The sequence below is a fragment of the Eupeodes corollae genome, chromosome 1 (genome assembly GCF_945859685.1).
Source record: "Eupeodes corollae chromosome 1, idEupCoro1.1, whole genome shotgun sequence".
NCBI lineage: Eukaryota > Metazoa > Arthropoda > Insecta > Diptera > Syrphidae > Eupeodes > Eupeodes corollae.
This window is the reverse complement of record NC_079147.1, coordinates 129,097,019-129,105,664: the sequence shown is the minus strand read 5'-3', so window position 1 is coordinate 129,105,664 and position 8,646 is coordinate 129,097,019.

Sequence of the window (8,646 nt, the reverse complement as noted above, 5' to 3'; positions counted from 1 at the left end):
AATAATAATAATAATAATAATAATAATAATAATTATAATAATAATAATAATAATAATAATAATAATAATAATAATAATAATAATAATAATAATAATAATAATAATAATAATAAAAATAATAATAATAATAATAATAATAATAATAATAATAATAATAATAATAATAATAATAATAATAATAATAATAATAATAATAATAATAATAATAATAATAATGATAATAATAATAATAATAATAATAATAATAATAATAATAATAATAATAATAATAATAATAATAATAATAATAATAATAATAATAATAATAATAATAATAATAATAATAATAATAATAATAATAATGATAATAATAATAATAATAATAATAATAATAATAATAATAATAATAATAATAATAACAACAACAATAATAATAATAATAATAATAATAATAATAATAATAATAATAATAATAATAATAATAATAATAATAATAATAATAATAATAATAATAATAATAATAATAATAATAATAATAATAATAATAATAATAATAATAATAATAATAATAATAATAATAATAATAATAATAATAATAATAATAATAATAATAATAATAATAATAATAATAATAATAATAATAATAATAATAATAATGATAATAATAATAATAATAATAATAATAATAATAATAATAATAATAATAATAATAATAATAATAATAATAATAATAATAATAATAATAATAATAATAATAATAATAATAATAATAATAATAATAATAATAATATTAATAATAATAATAATAATAATAATAATAATAATAATAATAATAATAATAATAATAATAATAATAATAATAATAATAATAATAATAATAATAATGATAATAATAATAATAATAATAATAATAATAATATTAATAATAATAATAATAATAATAATAATAATAATAATAATAATAATAATAATAATAATAATAATAATAATAATAATAATAATAATAATAATAATAATAATGAAAGCTCGAGAACCTTCTGGTGAGTGCTCAATCAAGAGAGAAGTGAATCCTCCAAACTTTGATGGGCAGATTCCGTGGTCAATCTGTATAAAAAAGTTTGAAACGGCAGCGTTACGTTACGCTTGCTTAAAGATGATTTGTTGCTGAACTGCTACAAACTATACCAGCAGAGAAAAGTGCTGACTTAACAGAAAAGAGGTGAAACTCTGCAGTAGCTTCAAGCAGATATCGAGCGATTGATACTCCTGGCATAACGAGTAGCTGGTAACGAGATAATAAATCAACTTGCTGTGAAGCCTTTGTGAGAGCTGTGGGCGATATAAATCTTCAAGAGCTATCCACACTGCGTGAAAGCGAACTCTACCAGAAGCATTGGCTTTCGCTCCTACGAAGGAAGCTGCAGAACAAGCTTCCCAAAAAATGCATCGCGTTAGAGCATTAGAAGTCCAAGAAAGCACTTGTCAGAAGGCTACTATGGAAAGGAGTCAACGAGACAGACCAGCACGATGTTGGAACTGCAATAAAACTGGGCATCTACAGCGACAGTGCAGATTACAGCGAAGACTAACCGCATGCCAACACTGTGGAAACAGAAGTTATTCAAATGGCCAAAGTAACACCAACAATGTTGTTTCCGAAATTGTTTGCCAGTCGGGAAACGAATAAGAACCAACTTCGAGGGACAGAAGCAGGTTTCTGGTATTGATGGCCCCAGAAACAACATCCAGGTATCTCAAACGAATGGTAACAACAAGAGCTTGACCGTAGAAGCAAGTAAAGCATGACTTGACAACACCAACAGCTATCGTCTAAGGACTGCAACTGGAGAGGCCGCAAATGTTTATGGTGAGGTTCGTCTTAAGATTCGGATGGCAGAGTTGGAATTCTCTCACCTGCTGTTGTTAGCAGATATATGCGATGAGTGCATTGTCAGCGGCGATTTCATGAAAGATCATGGAGTGATATCGGGAACCAAGTCCTGAAATATCTTAACATCGAGATTCAGTTGATATATGGGGTTAATTCGTATGAGACCTCGTTATCCGTGAAAACCGACATCAAAAAAGATTTCACTTTACCTGCTTCTTCAGAAGTATTTGTGTGGATCAAATTGAAGGGTAAGCCTGACAGCCATCGATACCTCATGGTCGAACCAGCATCTGTCAAGTCCTTCCAAAACGTCATCATTAGGAAGACTGTTCTGTGAGATTATTGGACAATGTGAATCTGTATCAGTGATAACAAGTATCGACGAAAAAGAGCCGTATGAAGTTAAGCTCAGAAAAGTGAGATTGTTGGACAATGTGAAAATGTATCAGCGAAGAGGGAATCCTTGAAGTCTGAAGAGTTGAACTCCATAAAGACGAACATTTTCAAGTCGTCTTATCTTGGCCACCAATAACGAAGAACTGCAGGAGGTGTCCTCGAAGAATTTTCAGAAATCTTTTCGTCATCGCTAGGGAAATATGGCAGAACGCAACTGGTGCAACATCAAATCAATACCGGGGATGCAACCCGGTCAACCTGCAGAACGCCTTTCACTAGCCAAACAAGATGAGGTTGAAGAACTGATAACCACCATGAAGGAAGAAGGTCTCATCAAAAGCTATAAAAGCTCTTGGGCATCTTCAGTTTTCCTGGTAAGAAGAAAAACGGATCAATATGCTTTTGCGTGGACTATCAAAGGTTGAATAATGTGACCAAGAAGGATGTCTACCCCCTGCCTTGGATCAGTGATTATTTGGACGCAATGGAAGGAGCACAATAGTTTTCAACTTTGGACTTGAAAAGTGGATACTGGATACGAGATCCATCCGGAAGGCAAAAAAAAGACAGCATTCTCAACAGGAAACGGATTGTGGCAGTTCAAAGTGATACCTTTTAGACTTTGCAATGCTCCAGCGACTTTTGAGAGCTTAATGGGTTGCGTCCTGCAAGGACTCTCATGGAAATCTTGCCTATTTGGATGACGTCATAGTATACGGGAAAATATTTGACGAACACTGTGCAAATCTGAGAGTCGTGTTTCAAAGACTTCTAGAAGCTTAACCCAGAAAAGTGTTCACTCTTCAAAACTGAAGTGAAATATCTGGGACATATCATCTCATCCCAAGAAGAAGAAACGGATCCTGATAAGGTTGACACCGTTAAGATTTGGCCAACACCACAGGACAAACAACAACTCCAAAGCTTTCTTGGTGTAGCCACATACTATAGGCACTTTGTGAAGAACTTTGCGGGAATCGCCAAGAGTCTACATCAGCTAACGAAAAAGGTAAAGCAGTTTAAATGGTCTGGTGAGTGCAAGCGCAGCTTTTAAGAGCTCAAGCAATGCTTGTATAAGGCACAAGTGCTGACCTATCCAGCTCCAGGAAAACCGTTTATAATTGATGCTGCTACCAGCAATATTCGGAAAGGTGCTGTACTATCGCAGGTTTATAATGAAGGAGAAAAGGTGATTGCCTATTACAGAAAGGTACTCTCGAAGTCGGAAACAAACTATTGTGTGACCAGTAGAGAACTTCTTGCACTGATTTTGGCAACGAAACACTTCCATAAGTATCTTTATCGACAAACAATTCTTTTCCAAACTAACCATGGAGCCCTTAACTGGCTTTTGAATTTCAAGAATCCAGATGGTCAAGTGGCAAGGTGGTTTGAGAGGATGCAGACGTACGATTACAAAATTAAACATCGGAAGGGGAAGCTTCGCTCAAATGCAGATGCACTGTCTCGGAGACCATGCAAGCAAGCCTGTAAGCATTGCAGACGACAAGAAGAAAAAGAAGTATTTACTGCAAAACGAACCAGAGCCGATCCCATTTATGGCTGGATCAACGACGAGTTGAGGAAAGCTCAACAAGAAGACTCAGATATCGAACCCATCCTCGCATGGAAGGAACACCAGAAAAAAACCAGAATGGCCTGATATGTCCAAAAGAAGTCCGATTCTGAAGGCCTATTGGGCACAGTGGGACTCGTTTCATGTCCAAAAGGGTGTCCTTCAACATATATAGGAATCAGCAGATCGAAATTGTTATGTAATGCTAGTTTAACTGATATCGGAGGTTATGGACTTTCTGCGAGAGATGCATGGTGGAGTTTCAGGCGGCCATCTAGGAGTGAACAAGACACTAGAAAAGATTCGACAACGATTACTACTACTGGCTACATGCAAGCAAAGATGTCGCGAAGTGGTGTCGAAAATGCAATACCTGTGCTGCCACCAAATGCCCAAACAAAAAGAACCACAGCTAAATGCAGCAGTATAATGTCGAAGCACCCTTCGAAAGGATTGCAGCAATCGTGGTGGGTCCATTCCCGAATGCAAATAATGAAATCGTTATATTCTGGTCGTCATGGATTACTTCAGCAAGTGGCCTGAAGCATACGCCATTTCAAACCAAGAAGCCAAAACAGTAGCAGACCAAATTATCTTCAACTGTGTGAGCAGATTCGGTGTTCCATTAGAACAGCATTCTGACCAGAGAAGGAATTTTGAATCAAACAATCTGATAGCATGGTTGAACGATTCAACGGAACTTTGAAGGAACATCTTTGCAAAGTTGTGGACGACAACCAGCGGGATTGGGATCGACACATTCCACTGTTGTTGATGGAGTATCAAAGTGCAAGACTAAGCTCAACTTGCCATACACCGTCTGCGATTTTAATGGGAAGGAACGTCAGACTGCCGAGCAAAATAAAATTTGGATGTCCCATGTCGAAGCCGCCAGCCAACGATGACTAAATTGATGACCTCAGAGAAATACTCGTTCAGATCCACCACAATACCAGGTTGAAAATAAAGATGTTCAAATGCCGAATAAAGACACGCTCCGATATACGATGTACCACAACCGAGTTCCAAGCAGGAGATCGGGTGTGGCTTTACAATCCCCATCGACAGAAAGGGTTGTCACCGAATTTTCAACGTCACTGGGAAGGTCCATATACAGTCATCACAAAAATCAACGCTGTCGTGTACCGGATACAAAAGGGTGTCAGAGGAAATCCTTAAGTTGTACATTGCGACCGGCTACATCGCTACAGTGGTGATGAAAACAATGGATTTGTTCGGGACGATCACTCGTAAGGAGGGGGCAATGTAATATGCATACAGTCTTTATCTCTTTTAATATCGTGTTATAGTAGAATAAAATAATAAATAATAACAAGATAAAATAAAGTACCAGAAGGTTGTTGATGAATACAACAATCTTCTGGCCAGCCGAGAAAAGGCCGTTAAGCGAAACAGATCTCAGGTAGAGATCTGCCAGTCTCAGAAAAAGAGCAAGCTTGACTACCGGACAAAGTCAGTGAAAGCACCATCTTCTGGAGCAGCGCAACTGCGTACTCTTAGTGAGGTTTTCTAGAGATTTCCTTAGTTAGAACATTGCTAAGGTTACCAATGACTGGGAGGGCTTGAAACTCAAGCTTATCCTAGCTAAGGATATCCCTAGACAACCGAAGGCTCGCATTTGGTTGCCGCTTATGAGCATAAAGCCAAGCGGACAGGACCTGATCCACGGTCTTCAGAGGCAAAATCCGCTGGTCCCCATTTACGATTGGGCTGTAGTTGAGACAGAAGAACCGCAGAAGACCAGCGCCTCTTACCTTCTGGGATTAGCGAGGAGAGTTTAGGGGCTCTCGAAAAGGCCTGTACAAACTTAGTTTTGGCATAAGGAATGCTAAAATTAAAATTCTGCTGAGTCGGGGAACAGACACCGACAAAGCTGATGACAAAGTGGAGGTTGACGATGTTCTAAGCAAAGTCGAAAGCTAAACGTAGCTCATGTGGAGCAAGTCAATTATGTTATAACCAGAGAAAATATTTTGTGGGCCATCAATACTTCTTCTCCATATAAATCCCAAGGCATGGATGGCATACTGCCAGTTATGCTCCAAAAGTTGCATGATGTGGCAGCTCCATGGCTTTAACAAATTTTCAAAGGATGTCTCCTTCTCAAACATGTGCCCATGTCTTGGAGACAGGTCAAAGTAGTTTTTGTCCCGAAAGTGGGTAGGCGAGGTCACGAATACGCGAAGGATTTCAGACCAATAAGCTTAACATTTTTTGTGTTTAAAAAATTAGAGCGCATTCTTGATTACCATATTAGAGAAATCCTAGTTGGACGACCTCTTAAAAGCTCTCAGCATGCTTATCTTAAGGGCAAATCTACGGAGACTGCCCTCCATAAGGTAGTGCGTACTATAGAATAAACAATCCATTATAAAGAATTTACTCTTGCTACCTTCCTAAACAGAGAAGCTGCTTTTAACAACGTCCTTACCGAATCCATAGAAGAATCGCCCATTAAGTTCGGTGCAGAAAACTTCATTCGAAAATGGATTATTTCCATGCTCAGTGGTATGAAGATTTGAGCCACTCTAGGCAATACAATTGCAACAAAACACGTGAGTAGGGGAACACCCCAGGGTGGTGTCCTTTCGCATCTTCTATGGTTTCTGGTCATGGATACAATTCTCGTTAAATTAGAGATATGTGTAGTGAAGGTGGTAGCCTATGCGGATGATTTGGTGCTATTGGTGTCAGGAAAGTACACCTCTGTGATTAGTGAAATCACGGAGTCAGCTTTGAAGAAAGTTAGCAACTGGGCCACGAGTTGTGGAAGAGAGGAAGAGAAAAAGAAGGTAAACAAAGCAAATTATTATTTATCGAAGAAGAGGAACTTTTATCAGTTTTCGTTTTTTTGAGTGGTTTAACATTAGAACACTTTTTAGGTAGAATGACCTTTTCCTTATTTTGGCTTCGAGTCACAGATCCCTTGGTATTATTATTGTTCATAGAAAATGAACTAGGAAACTCATTTTTTAAGCAATTCAAGTTCAAGGTTAAACCACCAGTGAAATTTTCAATGTTTCTAATATAGTTCGATAGATTATCTGTGGAACAATTATCGCACTTTATAAGAAAGTTAGTTTTAGATTTAATGATATTAAAATCAGATTTTTTGATTTAAGCACAACTTAAGTGCATTATTGAATTGCAGAATGCACACGAAACAGGTCCGTCGCGATTGAAAGCTCACATTAGAGTGAGTATCATAACTAGTGTATAGAATTTTAGAAAGAGGCTTAAATTAATTAAAGAGTGAAACATAACAAGAAAAGTTAATAGGAGACAGAGTTTTGAGGTTAGTTTTTGTTGAAATAAGATTATCATTTATTATTATAACAATGAGCTTTACTTTGAATTTAACAACGTATAATGAATTCCATATCCAACTCAATTAATTATAATTTGTATTCACTAAATTTATATATACTTTAATACAATATTGTTATTGGCATCACTTTTATTAAACTTCCTTTTTAATAAAATGTCTGGCTCCTTCTTCTCTTGCCAAATCTCAAACGAGTAAGTTGCGTTTCTCTTTATTTCTTTCTCCTTTAAAATCATAGATATCCGCCTAAACTCTGCAACAGGTTATAGGCCCAGATACCCGCAACAGTGGAATACACAAAAACTGAGTTGTTAAATACTATTTTTTGTTTTATCTTCTGTGCGGGGATTCCGTTGATTTTTTGTTCGATTCCTGTTGGCAATACATCGTGCCAAAGATGTCTGTTTCCATGTTGCCTGTAATCGATCGTCTAAAAGGAAGATAAATCTTCGATTCTTGGAAGTTTGCCGTGATGAACTACCTGCAGCATGAGTTGCTCTGGAAATGTGTGACAGGAGAAGAGAATGATCCAGTTAAATTGTTAAAAGCGAAATCAAAGTTGATTATGCTGATTGATCCGATAGCTTATGTCCACGTGCGAGAAGCCACTACCGAAAAAGAAGTTTGGGATAACCTCATTGCTGCATACGAAGATTCTGGTCTCACAAGGAAAGAAAGTCGGCCTTCTTCGTACACTGGTCACAACCAACTTAAATAATTGTTCTTCGATAGAAGTGTACGTGAATAAAATTATCATGACCGCACATAAATTAAATAGCTTAGGTATGACTGTTGATGAAGAGTGGATCGGGACGCTGTTGCTTGCTGGTCTGCCAGATCATTATAGACCGATGATCATGGGTCTCGAAAATTCAGGTGCGAAGATTTCTGGTGATCTAATAAAAACGAAATTGCTGCAGGAGGAAACGTTGGCGAGTGGAACCGTTGGTGAGGGAACTGTGTTTTTTAGTGGTGCTGGTGGCAAAAGGTACAAGAAAACGAAAAAGAAGCTAGGCCCCCGATGTTATGAATGTAACCAATATGGGCACATCTCAAAAAATTGTACTTCTAAAGGAAAAAATGAGAAGGTACACTTAGTCTCATTGACAGCAAAGGTACAAAATATGGACGAGTGGTACATCGACTCAGGTGCGTCCGCGCACATGACTATGCGCAAAGATTGGCTGAAAAATATTAGACCTTCGCTCAATGATGTGGTTACAATTGCGAATAACAAAACTTTAAGAGTTGAATCGAAAGGTGATATATGCATCTATGGTTTTGCAAATAACTCTAGTGCTGCGATCAGCTTAAAAAACGTGTTATACGTCCCAGGTCTATGTGCAAACCTACTCTCGGTAAGTCAAATGCTTAGCAATGGTAAAGAGGTTGTTTTCTCTGAAAACATGTGTAGAATTTTCAATAACACGGGTGAGTTACTTGCCACTGCTACTTTAC